General features: G+C 39.5%; 1 non-coding gene across 1 annotated transcript; it reads left to right on the top strand.

Moving 5' to 3' along the window:
* Positions 1-14,698: 14,698 nt before the first annotated feature.
* On the top strand, positions 14,699-14,806 carry LOC112726021 (small nucleolar RNA R71). Its single transcript, XR_003165094.1, has one exon. It is a non-coding gene; the product is annotated as a small nucleolar RNA R71 (small nucleolar RNA).
* The last annotated feature ends 309 nt before the right edge of the window (positions 14,807-15,115 follow it).

The following is a 15,115-nucleotide window of genomic DNA, read 5'->3' as shown; positions in this document are numbered from 1 at the left end:
ACTATGGGATTAGGTAGACCAATCTTGGGCTTAGAGACACCCTGTTGAAGAGCCACAAGAAACAAACAAGAAGAGGAAGCAGGAGCCAAAGAAGAAAGGAGAGTCTAGCAAAGGAAAAGAGCACAAAAAGTAGAGGTGGTGGAGTTCCTTTATAATCTTAATAAATAAGGAACATGCATATCTGCAAAATGATATGCCTTCAAGTTATGCAGTTTTTATGATTAAGATTTTTTGTTTTACACTTCTATGTTTTGACTAAGTTCTACATTTGGTTTTAAGTTTTGCTTAATTGTCAAAATAAGGTGTCTGTCTCATTTTTATATACTTGAATAATTGTCTTGTTTCCCTCTGCATGAATAAAAGAAAATGTTGAAAGAGAAAGTAATTGTCCAATGTGGTAGGAATAATAATAAAGTTTAGTGGTGGTATATATGTTTGTTTGTTAGAGTAAGCTCACTAATAAAGAATAAAGGTTAGGATGTTCCTTTATAGTATGAACTAGGCTGCTGCTTGTGAACTCTTAATGAATAAATATCCTTGGGAAAAGAGAAAAAGTAAGTAGGAAAGGAAGAAAAGCCAAGAATTAGCAACAAAAATGAAAGAAACAAATAATAAGGCTAGACACCAATAGCTTGCACCTTAGAAGATGCCTGTGATGCTATTGCATTAGGATCTGCTTGGATTATTAGGTTCTAAGGAGTATTTTAAAACTTGGTAACTCGGATAAACTAATCCGGGATTACCAACCAAAAATCCACCATCAAAAGCAACCTAATTACAAAGCATTTAGTAACCCAAAGAAGTGCTGGGCATCAATGTCTTAGGATGAATTGTGAGCCAAGTGTCTGTGGTAAAGATGTGTTGACTGGAAAACAAAGCTAAAAAGCTGCTGCAACACATAACACTTAGCTGTGAATAAAAGTGTAAGCTTCTTAGCAGAAAAACAAAAGAAAATCAAAACACCAGGGATGGATAAATAAGAAGGTTCACAGCAGCAACTCTGGTTATCACTTAAAATGACATTTTAACTCTGAACTCTAATAAATGTAGAGCTTCAATTACATCTGCAAAAAAAAAAAAAAAACAAAAAAAAAACCCATGAACCAAATTCAATTACCTGCTAAATAAGGACATATATGCTTTTCTGTTTTCTTTCATTTCTTCTCATGTTTTAGTGCTTTCTTGGTAACAAGCAAGATTTAAGTTTGGTGTTGTGAAGACAAGTCATTTTATGCTAGTTTCACAAGCATTTTTCATTTGTTTCATTAGGTTTTATGCACTTTCTTGTGCAATAAGTAAGTGGTTGGAGAGGAATTTAATGATTATTTTGATTCAATCAAAGATCACTTATTTTATACAAAATCATGAGATTTATGCAAGAATTAAGTGATTATTGTGAATGATGCAAATTCTTATGATTTTGGTGAGATTTTGATTGCCTTTTTGATTGAATTCAGGTGAGAAAATGAAGAGAAAGAGAGGCACTGTAGAAAAAAGTTACGTTTAACGAAAGAACACCACGCTCAGTAGCGACGCGCATGCTACAGGACGCCTATGCGTCAGGGACAATTTTCGAAGATCCACGCGTACGCGTGCATGACGCTTACGTGTGGAACTGGTTGGCGCTCGTTTTAAAAGAGAGCACTATGTTCATTTACCCAGTGTTTTCGGGCAGATTCAAATTTGGAATTGAAGTTTTGCAATCGACGCGCACGCGTACATGACGCGCACGCGTCGATGGAGCACCTGGGATGAAGCACGTGCACGCATGGGTGGCGTTGAAACCTGGAATTGAATTTTGCTACCCATGCGCATGCACAGGCGATGCGTGGTGCACGAAATTGTGATTACACTTTTCACAACTCCGCACAACTAACCAGCAAATGTACTGGGTCGTCCAAGTAATACCTTACGTGAGTAAGGGTCAATCCCACGGAGATTGTCGGCTTGAAGCAAGCTATGGTTATCTTGTAAATCTTAGTCAGGAGATTAATGATAAAAAATTATTTTTGTTTATGAATTGTAAATAACATGAAATAAATGGTACTTATGATTCAGTAATGAGGAAAAGGTTGAGGTTCTGGAGATGCTCTGTCGTCTGAATCTCTGCTTTCCTACTGCCTTCTTCTCCAAACACGCATGGCTTCCTTCAATAGCAAGTTGTATAATCTTCTCGGATGACAAATACTAGGCACGATTTCTGTACGGCTAATAAACTGTCAGATCTCTCGTCTCGGATGAAAAATATCGGGTACAGCTATCGCACAGCTAATCATCTGTCGGTTCTTACTTGTGTCGGAATAGGATCTCTCTATCCTTTTGCACACTATCACTGTGCCCAACATTCGTGAGTTTGAAACTTGTCACAGTCATCCCTTTCCAGATCCTACTCAGAATACCACAGACAAGGTTTAGACTTTCTGGATCTCAGGAATGCTGCCAATTGGTTCTAGCCTCTACCACGAAGGTTCTAATCCTACGGACTCAGTCCGTGGATTAGAGACCCAAGAGATACGCACTCAAGCTGTTGTCCAATGAATACGTTGAGCTCAGATAGAATGGGAGTGGTTGTCAGGCACGCGTTCATAGATTTGAGAATAATGATGAGTGTCACGGATCATCATATTCTCTATATTGAAGTACGAGTGAGTATTTTAGAATAGAATCAAGCGTGATTGAATAGAAAACAGTAGTAATTGCATTAATCCATTGAGACACAGCAGAGCTCCTCACTCCCACCTATGGGGTTTAGAGACTCATGCCGTAAAAAATACAATATGAGATGTAAAATGTCATGAGTTTCAAAATGAATCTCTAAAAGTAGTTTTTATACTAAACTAGTAATTTAGGTTTACAGAAAATGAGTAACTAAGTGCAGATAGTGCAGAAATCCACTTTCGGGGTCCACTTGGTGTGTGCTTGGGCTGAGCATTGAAGCTTTCACGTGCATAGGCTATTCTTGGAGTTAAACGCCAGCTTGGGTGCCAGTTTGGGCGTTTAACTCCAGTTTTTGTACCAGTTCTGGCGTTTTACTCTAGAAAAAGGTCTCTGGCTGGCATTTAACGCCAGTTTGGGCCATCAAATCTCGGTCAAAGTATGGACTATTATATATTTCTGGAAAGCCCAAGATGTCTAATTTCCAACGCAATTGAGAGCGCGTCAATTGGGCTTCTGTAGCGCCAGAAAATCCACTTTGAGTGCAGGAGGGTCAGAATCCAACTGCATCTGCAGTCCTTTCTCAGCCTCTGAATCAGATTTTTGCTCAGGTCCATCAATTTCAACCAGAAAATACCTGAAATTATAGAAAAACACACAAACTCATAGTAAAGTCCAAAAATATGATTTTTTCATGAAAACTAATAAAAATATAATAAAAAATAACTAAAACATACTAAAAACTACCTAAAAACAATGCCAAAAAGTGTATAAATTATCCGCTCATCACAATACCAAACTTAAATTGTTGCTTGTCCCCAAGCAACTAAAAACAAAAATAGGATAAAAATAAGAGAATATACAATAAATTTCAAAAATATAAATGAAGATTAGTTTCAATTAGATGAGCAGGACTAGTAGCTTTTTGCTTCTGAACAGTTTTGGTATCTCACTTTATCCTTTGAAGTTCAGAATGATTGGCATGCATAGAAACTCAGAATTCATATAGTGTTATTGATTCTCCTAGTTCAGTATGTTGATTCTTGAACACAGCTACTTTATGTGTCTTGACTGTGACCCTAAGCATTTTGTTTTCCAGTATTACCACCAGATACATAAATGCCACAGACACATGACTGGGTGAACCTTTTCAGATTGTGACTCAGCTTTGCTAGAGTCCCCAGTTAGAGGTACCCAGAGCTCTTAAGCACACTCTTTTTGCTTTGGACCACGACTTTAACCACTCAGTCTCAAGCTTTTCACTTGGACCTTCATGACACAAGCACATGGTTAGGGACAGCTTGATTTGGCCGCTTAGGCCAGGATTTTATTCCTTTGGGCCCTCCTATCCATTAATGCTCAAAGCCTTGGATCCTTTTTATCATTGCCTTTTAGTTTAAAGGGTTACTAGCTTTTTCTGCTTCCTTTTTATTTTTCTTTCTTTTTCTTTCTTTTTCTTTATTTTTTGCCCCCCTTTTTTTTTCTTTTTTTTTGCAAGCTTTGTGTTTTTCATTGCTTTTTCTTGCTTCAAGAATCAATTTTATGACTTTTCAGGTTATCAATAATATTTCTCTTTTTTCATTATTCTTTCAAGAGACAACAATTTTAACATTCATAAACTTCACTATAAAAAATATGCACTGTTCAAGCATTCATTCAGAAAACAAAAAGTATTGCCACCACATCAAAATAATTAGACTAATTTCAAGATAAATTTCGAAACTATGCACTTCTTGTTCTTTTTCAAATAAAAATATTTTTTTCCATTTAAGAAAGATGAGAGATTCATGGAATCATTCATAGCTTTAAGACATAGACTCTAAACACTTATAATAAAGATAAAAACAAGACAGAAACTAAACATAAAAGCAGACAAATAACAATAAAAGAAAGGAAATTAAAGACATAAAAATAAATGACTCTAATACTAATGATCATGTAACTCTTAAGATAGGACTCTAATAACAAAAGTTATCACAGAGTTAGGACTCAACAACCTTTATTTTGAGAGATACTTGCTCCTTCAATCTGTGGGACGTCTAGCTCTTCAAGGGGCAGCTTCTGGCGCTTTAGCTCCTGTATCTCACGCCCTTATTCCTATTGTTCTTTGAGCAGTTTGCAGAGCATGTTGTTTTGATTCTGCTGCTCTTCTTTGAGTTTATCCATAGCTTCTTACAGCTTGGTGACAGATGCTTCTAAGCGGGCCCAATATTCAAATTGAGGAATTTCTGGGAGAAGCTCATGCGCCCTCCTCTTGATAGGGTTGTCTTGAACTTGAGGTCCATCCATCACCTTTTTGGTGATTGGGAGTTCAACTGGGATATATTCATCCACGCCCATCTTTACCCCCGCATCTTTACATAATAGACTAATCAAGCTTGGGTAAGCCAATTTAGTATCAGTGGATTCCTTGTTTGCAAATATGTAAATTTCACCAGGAATTAGCTGATGAATCTCTACTTCTTTCCCCAGCATAATACAGTGAATCATCACTGCTCTCTTGACAGTGACTTTAAAACGGTTGCTGGTTGGGAGTATAGAATGCCCAATGAAATCCAGCCAACCTCTAGCAACTGGTTTGAGATCTCTTCTCTTTAGCTAGTTTGGGACACCTTTTGTATTGGTAATCCACTCGGTTCCAGGGAGTCATATGTCATCTAGAACTTGATCTAGCCTTTTATCTTTGGCCATTCTCCTATTAAAGGACTCTGGATCATCTTGTAGTTGAGAAAGCTTGAGGACTTCTCTCACTTTGTCAAAGTGGAAGTAAATAATCTTCCCTCTGACCATAGTCCGAAAGGAATGGAAAGCAGTTCCCTCTAATCTTTGCTTATCCGTCATCCACAGATTTGCATAGAATTCCTGGATCATGTTTCTCCCAATATGTATCTCAGGATTAGCCAGGACTTCCCAGCCCCTATTTTGAATCTGCTCTTGGATCTCCGGGTATTCATCTTCTTTCAGATTGAACCTAACTTCCGGGATCACTGATCTTCTGCACACAATTTTAAAGTAATGGTCTGCATGTTCTTTGGTGCAGAAATTCTCATGCATCCAAAGTGGCTTTGGATTGCTTTCTTTCTTGCCTCTTGAAGTGATTTGTCTTCCTTTGGGAGCCATGAGATTTGTTTGTTTTAGCTCAGGGATCACGGAAATCACACCAAACTTAGAGATTTGCTTGTCCTCAAGCAAAAATAAAAAGAAAGAAGATAAAGAGTTGGAGAGAAGGATTCGAATGATGGGTGAAAAGGGGCTGGCCGAATGTGTACTTAAAAGGGAGGGAGGGAATGGGTCTCAAATTATTTTTGAAAAAGGTAAGATAGAAAGATATGATTGATAAAAAATATGATTTGTAAAATATGAAAGATTCGAAAAAGATATGAGGAAGTTAAATCTGAATTTTTGTTAATGCACCTAAGAAATAAATGATAAGATAGATGAATTAAAAAGATTTGGAGAGAAATCGAAAAAGTAAATGAGTTTTTCTTTTAAAAAAATTTTAAAAAGGGATTGAAAAGAATTTATAAAATTATTAATTTTTGAAATTAGAAATTGAAAGATAAATATTTGTAACATTTTTATGCAGAAAATTATGAATTAAAATATGAGAATTCGAAAAAATTTGAATTGGAAACGAAATTACCTCCCCCTTGCTGTTCTGGTGTTAAACGCCCAGAATAATAGCCATTCTGGCATTTAACGCCCATCTGGTAGCCATTTTGGGCGTTTAACGACCAGCCAGGTACCCTGGCTGGCGTTAAACGCCAGAAATCCTTTATTACTGGGCTTTTTTCTGAACGCCCTGGATGCTACTGTTTCTGGCGTTAAACGCCCAGAATGCTGCCCATTCTGGCATTTAACACCCAGAATGATACCTTTTCTGGCGTTTAACGCCCAAAACGCCCCTTTACTGGCGTTTTGATGCTAGTGAGCTTTTTTTCTCTATGATTCTTCTGCTTTATATTCTGAACCTCCATTTTCTTGATTTATTCACTAAAATGTATTAATTAACATGAACAACAAAATTAAACAGACTTATATAATTGTTATAGACATCTAATTTTTATATTGGCTGGGTTGCCTCCCAGCAAGCGCTTCTTTACTGTCTTTAGCTGGACTTTTACTGAGCTTTTAATTTAGTCTCAGTTTTGAGCACTCTTGCTCAACATTGCCTTCAAGATAATGTTTGACTCTCTATCCATTGACAATGAACTTTTTGTCAGAATCAATATCCTGAAGCTCTACATATCTATATGGTGACACGCTTGTAATCACATATGGTCCCTTCTACCAGGATTTCAATTTCCTAGGGAACAATCTGAGCCTAGATTTAAACAGCAGAACCTTCTGTTCGGTCTCAAAGACTCTAGATGACAGCTTTCTGTTATGCCACCTTTTTGCTTTCTCATTGTAAATTTTAGCATTTTCAAAAGCATTGAGTCTGAACTCCTCCAGCTCATTCAACTGGACTAATCTTTTCTCTCCAGCTACCTTAGCATCAAGGTTTAGGAATCTGGTTGCCCAGTAGGCTTTGTGTTCCAATTCCACTGGCAGATGATAGGCTTTTCCATACACAAGCTGGTATGGAGAGGTCCCTATAGGAGTCTTGAATGCGGTGCTGTATGCCCACAGAGCATCATCCAGACTTATTGCCCAATCCCTTCTAAAGGTATTTACAGTCCGTTCTAGGATTCGTTTTAGTTCTCTATTTGAGACTTTAACCTGACCATTTGTCTGTGGATGATATGGAGTTGCCACTTTGTGGTTAATTTCGTATCGGACCAGAGCAGAGTCAAGCTGTTTATTTCAGAAATGAGTGCCTCCATCACTGATCAGTACCCTAGGGACACCGAACCTGCTGAAGATATACTTCTGGAGGAACTTCATCACTGTCTTAGTATCATTAGTGGGTGTTGCAATTGCTTCTACCCATTTAGATACATAGTCTACTGCCACCAGAGTATAAGTGTTTAAGTATGATGGTGGGAAAGGTCCCATGAAGTCAATACCCCATACATCAAACAACTCAATCTCTAAGATCCCTTGCTGAGGCATGGCATAACCATGAGGCAGATTACCGGCTCTCTGGCAACTGTCACGGTTACGTACAAACTCTCGGGAGTCTCTATAGAGAGTAGGCCAGTAGAAGCCACATTGGAGAACTTTTGTGGCTGTTCGCTCACTCCCGAAATGTCCTCCATATTGTGATCCATGGCAATGCCATAGGATCTTCGGTGCCTCTTTTCTAGGAACACATCTACGGATTACTTCGTCTGCACACCTCTTAAAGAGGTATGGTTCATCCCACAAGTAGTACTTTGCATCAGAGATCAATTTTTTTATTTGATGCTTACTTTACTCTTTGGGTATGAATCTCACAGCTTTATAGTTTGCAATGTCTGCAAACCACGTTACTTTCTGAATGGCAAAGAGTTGCTCATCCGGAAAGGTTTAAGAGATCTCAGTAGGAGGGAGGGACGCTTGGTGCACGAAATTGTGTTCTCTGGTAATGGCTCCAAAAACTTGGTGCTCTAATCTCAATTCATAATTTGTCACAACTTCGATACAACTAACCAGCAAGTGCACTGAGTCGTCCAAGTAATAAACCTTACGTGAGTAAGGGTCGATCCCACGGAGATTGTTGGTATGAAGCAAGCTATAGTCACCTTGTAAATCTCAGTCAGGCGGATAATAATTGATTATGGAGTTTTTGAAAATAATACTAATTAAACAGAAAATAGGGATAGAGACACTTATGTAATTCATTGGTGAGAATTTCAGATAAGCGTGTAGAGATGCTTTCATTCCTCTGAATCTCTGCTTTCCCGCTGCGTTCATCCAATCAGTCTTACTCCTTTCCATGGCTGGCTTTATGCAAGGGCATCACCGTTGTCAGTGGTTACATCCCCTCCTCTTGTGAAAATGGTCCAAATGCTCTGTCACAGCACGGCTAATCATCTGAGGTTCCCGATCATGCTGGAATAGGATTCACCCTCCTTTTGCGTCTGTCATTACGCCCAGCAATTGCGAGTTTGAAGCTCGTCACAGTCATTCAATCCTAGAATCCTACTCGGAATACCACGGACAAGGTTTAGACTTTCTGGACTCTCATGAATGCCGCCATCAATCTAGCTTATACCACGAAGATTCTGATTAAGAGATCTAAGAGATACTCATTCAATCGAAGGTAGAACGGAAGTGGTTGTCAGGCACGCGTTCATAGGGAATGATGATGATTGTCACGTTCATCACATTCAGGTTGAAGTGCGAATGAATATCTTAGAAGCGAAATAAGATGAATTGAATAGAAAAACAATAGTACTTTGCATTAATCTTTGAGGAACAGTAGAGCTCCACACCTTAATCTATGGAGTGTAGAAACTCTACCGTTGAAAATACATAAGTGAAGAAGGTTCAGGCATGGCCGAGAGGCAAGCCCTCAAACGTGATCAAAGATAGCATACAACTGATCAAAGATGTCTAATACAATAGTAAGAAGTCCTATTTATAATAAACTAGCTACTAGGGTTTACAAAAGTAAGTTAATTGATGCATAAATCCACTTCCGGGGCCCACTTGGTGTGTGCTTGGGCTGAGCATGAAGTCTACACGTGGAGAGGTCATTCTTGGAGTTGAACGCCAGCTTTTGTGCCATTTTGAGCGTTGAACTCCACTTTGCAACTTGTTTCTGACGCTGGACGTCAGAATTGGGCAGAGAGCTGGCGTTGAACGCCAGTTTGCGTCGTTTAAACTTGGGCAAAGTATGGACTATTATATATTTATGAAAAGCCCTGGATGTCTACTTTCCAACGCAATTGGAAGCGCACCATTTTGAGTTCTGTAGCTCCAGAAAATCTATTTTGAGTGCAGGGAGGTCAGAATCCAACAGCATCAGCAGTCCTTCTTCAACCTCTGAATCTGATTTTTGCTCAAGTCCCTCAATTTCAGCCAGAAAATACCTGAAATCACAGAAAAATACACAAACTCATAGTAAAGTCCAGAAATGTGAATTTAACATAAAAACTAATGAAAGCATCCCTAAAAATAACTAGATTCTACTAAAAACATACTAAAAACAATGCCAAAAAGCGTATAAATTATCCGCTCATCACAACACCAAACTTAAATTGTTGCTTGTCCCCAAGCAACTAAAAATCAAATAGGATAAAAAGAAGAGAATATACTATAAATTCCAAACTATCAATGAAACATAGCTTCAATCAGATGAGCGGGACTTGTAGCTTTTTGCCTCTTGAATAGTTTTGGCATCTCACTTTATCCATTGAGGTTTAGAATGATTGGCATCTATAGGAACTCAGAGTTCAGATAGTGTTATTGATTCTCCTAGTTCAGTATGATGATTCTTGAACACAATTATTTTATGAGTCTTGGCCGTGGCCCTAAGCACTTTGTTTTCCAGTATTACCACCGGATACATAAATGCCACAGACATATAACTGGGTGAACTTTTCAGATTGTGACTCAGCTTTGCTAAAGTCCCCAATTAGAGGTGTCCAGGGTTCTTAAGCACACTCTTTTTCTTTTTGCTTTGGACCTTGACTTTAACCGCTCAGTCTCAAGTTTTCACTTGACACCTACACGCCACAAGCACATGGTTAGGGACAGCTTGGTTTAACCGCTTAGACCAGGATTTTATTCCTGTAGGCCCTCCTATCCACTGATGCTCAAAGCCTTGGGATCCTCTTTATTTACCCTTGCCTTTTGGTTTTAAGGGTTATTGGCTTTTTGCTCTTGCCTCTTTGTTTTAAGAGCTTTTGGCTTTTTCTGCTTGCTTTTTCTTTCTATTTTTTTTTCGCCTATTTTTTTTCTCTTTTTTTTTTTCTGCAAGCTTTGTTCTTTGCTACTTTTTCTTGCTTTAAGAATCATTTTTATGATTTTTCAGATTATCAAATAACATGTCTCCTTGTCATCATTCTTTCAAGAGCCAACATATTTAACATTCTTAAACAACAACTTCAAAGGACATATGCATTGTTCAAGCATTCATTTAGAAAACAGGAAGCATTGTCACCACATCAATATAATTAAGCTAAGTTCAAGGATAAATTCAAAAATCATGTACTTCTTGTTCTTTTGAATTAAAACATTTTTCATTTAAGAGAGGTGATGGATTCATAGGACATTCATAACTTTAAGACATAGTTACTAACTACTAATGATCATGTAATAAGACACAAACATAGATAAGCACTTAACATAAAGAAAACGAAAAACAGAGAATAAGAACAAGGAATGAGTCCACCTTAGTGATGGTGGCGTTTCCTTCTTGAGGAACCAATGATGTCCTTGAGCTCTTCTATGTCTCTTCCTTGTCTTTGTTGCTCCTCCTTCATTGCTTTTTGATCTTCTCTTATTTCATGAAGGATGATGGAGTGCTCTTGATGTTCCACCCTTAATTGTCCCATGTTGGAACTTAATTCTCCTAGGGAGGTGTTGATTTGCTCCCAATAGTTTTGTGGAGGGAAATGCATTGGAGGCATTTCCGGGATCTCATGGTGATGAGCTTCATGTGCCTCTTGAGCTCCATGAATGGGCTTTCTTGCTTGCTCCATTCTTTTCTTAGTGATGGGCTTCTCTTCCTCAATGGGAATGTCTCTTTCTATGGAAGCTCCAGCTGAGTAACAGAGATGGCAAATAAGATGAGGAAAAGCTAGCCTTGCCATGGGGGAGGACTTTTCGGCTATTTTGTAGAGTTCAAGGGAGATGACTTCATGAACTTCTACTTCCTCTCCAATCATGATGCTATGAATCATGATGGCCCGATCCACAGTAACTTCGGATCGGTTGCTAGTGGGGATGATGGAGCGTTGTATGAACTCTAACCATCCTCTAGCCACAGGCTTGAGGTCCAGTCTTCTTAGTTGAACCGGCTTGCCTTTGGAGTCAATCTTCCATTGAGCTCCTTCCACACATATGTCCATGAGGACTTGGTCCAACCTTTGATTAAAGTTGACCCTTCTAGTGTAGGGGCGTGCATCTCCTTGCATCACAGGCAAGTTAAAATGCCAACCTCACATTTTCTGGACTAAAATCTAAGTATTTCCCCCGAACCATGGTGAGATAATTCTTTGGGTCCGGGTTCTTACTTTGATCATGGTTTCTAGTGATCCATGCATTGGCATAGAACTCTTGAACCATTAGGATGCCGACTTGTTGGATGGGTTTTGTTAGAACTTCCCAACCTCTTCTTTGGATTTCATGTCGGATCTCTGGATACTCATTCTTCTTGAGCTTGAAAGGAACCTCAGGGATCACCTTCTTTCCATCTCCCATGACTCGGAGGTGGAAGCTTTTGTCTTTCCTTTCCCTTTTCTAGAGAATTCTCCGGTCTTAGTGCCATCAATGGTAATGGAAAGATAAAAAGCTTATGCTTTTACCACACCAAACTTAGAATATTGCTCGCCCTCGAGCAAGAGAAGAAAGAAAAGATGAAGAAGAAGAAGAAAATATGGAGAAGAGGGGGAGAGGTGTATTCGGCCAAGAAGAGAAGAGAGGGTTGTGTTGTGTGAAAATGAGGAAGAATGGAGGGCTTTATATAGGGAAGGGAGGGGGAGTTAGGTTCGGCCATGTAGGGTGGGTTGGGTGGGAAATTGATTTTGAATTTTGAAGGTAGGTGGAGTTTATGAGGTAGGTTTATGGGGAAGAGTGGATGGATGTGAGTGGTGAAGTGGTGATAAGGAAGAGAGATTGAGGCGATTGGTTAAGAGTTTTGGGGAAGAGTGTTTATGGGATGGTGTGAAAGAAGGGTGAGAAGAAGTGAGTGGAGGTAGGTGGGGATCCTGTGGGGTCCACAGATCCTGAGGTGATCCTGTGGGGTCCACATTCCTGAGGTGTTCAAGGATTTACAACCTTGCACCAAATTAGGCATGTAAAATGCCTTTGCACACAACTCTAGGCGTTCAGCGCCAGATTGGTGCTTGTTCTGGGCGTTGAACGCCCATTTGTTGCCCATTTCTGGCGTTGAATGCCAGAACCATGCTTGTTCTGGGCGTTCAGCGCCAGCTCTTCTCTTGGGTGCAATTCTGGCGTTCAGCGCCCAGATGCTGCCCATTTTGGGCGTTCAGCGCCCAGATACTGCCCATTTTGGGCGTTCAGCGCCAGAACCATGCTCTGTTCTGGCGTTGAACGCCAGACAGGTGCTTCCTCCATGGTGTGATTTTTCTTCCACTGTTTTTGATTCTGTTTCTAAATTTTTCGTTTATTTTGTGACTCCACATGATCATGAGCCTAAGAAAACATGAAAAACAAAAATAAAATTAGATAAATAAACATTGGGTTGCCTCCCAACAAGCGCTTATTTAATGTCAATAGCTTGAAAGTGGGCTCTCATGGAGCCTCACAGATGTGCAGAGCTTTGTTGAGACCTCCCAACACCAAACTTAGAGTTTGGATATGGGGGTTTGACACCAAACTTAGAGTTTGGTTGTGGCCTCCCAACACCAAACTTAGAGTTTGACTGTGAGGGCTTTGGCTGACTCAGCTTTGAGAGAAGCTTTTTATGCTTCCTCTCCATGGATGCAGAGAGAGATCCTTGAGTTGTAAACACAAGGTTGTCCTCATTTATTTGAAGGATCAATTCTCCTCTGTCCACATCAATCACAGCTCTTGTTGTGGCTAGGAAAGGTCTTCCTAGGATGATGGATTCATCCTCATCCTTCCCAGTATCTAGGACTATGAAATCAGTAGGGATGTAAAGCTCTTCAACCTTTACTAACACGTCCTCTACTTGTCCATAAGCCTGTTTTCTTGAATTGTCTGCCATCTTTAATGAGATTTTAGCAGCTTGCACTCCATAGATTCCCAGTTTCTCTATTACAGAGAGGGGCATGAGGTTTATCCCTGAACTAAGGCCACACAGAGCCTTAAAGATCATGGTGCCTATGGTACAAGGTATTATGGACTTTTCAGGATCCTGTCTCTTCTGAGGCAATGTTAGTTGATCCATATCACTTAGTTCATTGGTGAACAAGGGAGGTTCATCTTTCCAAGTCTCAATACTAAATAATTTGGCATTTAGCTTCATGATTACACCAAAGAACTTGGCAGCTTGCTCTTCAGTAACATCCTCATTCTCTTCAGAAGAGGAATACTCATCAGAGCTCATGAATGGCATAAGGAGGTTCAATGGAATCTCTATGGTCTCTAGATGAGCCTCAGAGTCCTTTGGTTCCTCAGAAGGAAGCTCCTTATTGATCACTAGACGTCCCAGGAGGTCTTCTTCCTTGGGATTCACATCCTTCTCCTCTCTTGTGGGTTCTGCCATGGTAATTAATTCAATGGCCTTGCACTCTCCTTTTGGATTCTCTTCTGTAGTACTTAGGAGAGTACTAGGAGGGATTTCAGTGATCCTTTTACTCAGCTAGCCCACTTGTGCTTCCAAATTTCTAATGGAAGACCTTATTTCATTCATGAAACTCATAGTGGCCTTAGATAGATCAGAGACTAAATTTGCTAAGCTAGATGGATTCTGCTCAGAATTCTCTGTCTGTTGCTGAGTGGATGATGGAAAAGGCTTGCTATTGCTAAACCTATTTCTTCCAACATTATTAAAGCCTTGTTGAGGCTTTTGATCCTTCCATGAGAGATTTGGGTGATTTCTCCATGATGGATTATATGTGTTTCCATAAGGTTCACCCATATAATTTACCTCTGCTATTGCAGGGTTCTCAGGATCATAAGCTTCTTCTTCAGAAGATGCCTCTTGAATACTGTTGGATGCAGCTTGCATTCCATTCAGACTCTGAGAAATCATATTGACTTGCTGAGTCAATATTTTGTTCTGAGCCAATATGGCATTCAGAGTATCAATTTCAAGAACTCCCTTCTTCATAGGCGTCCCATTACTCACTGGATTCCTCTCAGAAGTGTACATGAACTGGTTATTAGCAACCATGTCAATGAGTTCTTGAGCTTCTGCAGGCATTTTCTTTAAGTGAATGGATCCACCTGCAGAAGTATCCAATGACATTTTAGCTAATTCAGACAGACCATCATAGAATATGTCCAGGATGGTCCATTCTGAAAGCATATCAGAAGGACATTTTTTGGTCAGCTGTTTATATCTTTCCCAAGCTTCATAGAGGAATTCACCTTCTTTTTGTCTGAAGGTTTAAACATCAGCTCTAAGCTTGCTCAGCTTTTGAGGAGGAAAGAACTTGGCTAAGAAAGCCGTGACCAGCTTATCCCAAGAGTTCAGGCTGTCTTTGGGTTGAAAGTCCAACCATATTCTAGCTCTGTCTCTTACAGCAAAAGGGAAAAGCATGAGCCTGTAGACTTCAGGATCTACTCCATTAGTCTTAACAGTATCACAGATCTGCAAGAATTCAGTTAAGAACTGAAAAGGATCTTCAGATGGAAGTCCATGAAATTTGTAGTTTTGCTGCATCAGAGAAACTAATTGAGGTTTAAGCTCAAAATTGTTTGCTCCAATGGCAGGAAT

This window comes from Arachis hypogaea, chromosome 11 (genome assembly GCF_003086295.3).
Source record: "Arachis hypogaea cultivar Tifrunner chromosome 11, arahy.Tifrunner.gnm2.J5K5, whole genome shotgun sequence".
In the NCBI taxonomy this organism is placed as follows: Eukaryota; Viridiplantae; Streptophyta; class Magnoliopsida; order Fabales; family Fabaceae; genus Arachis; species Arachis hypogaea.
This window is presented reverse-complemented; position numbering and strand designations above follow the sequence as displayed.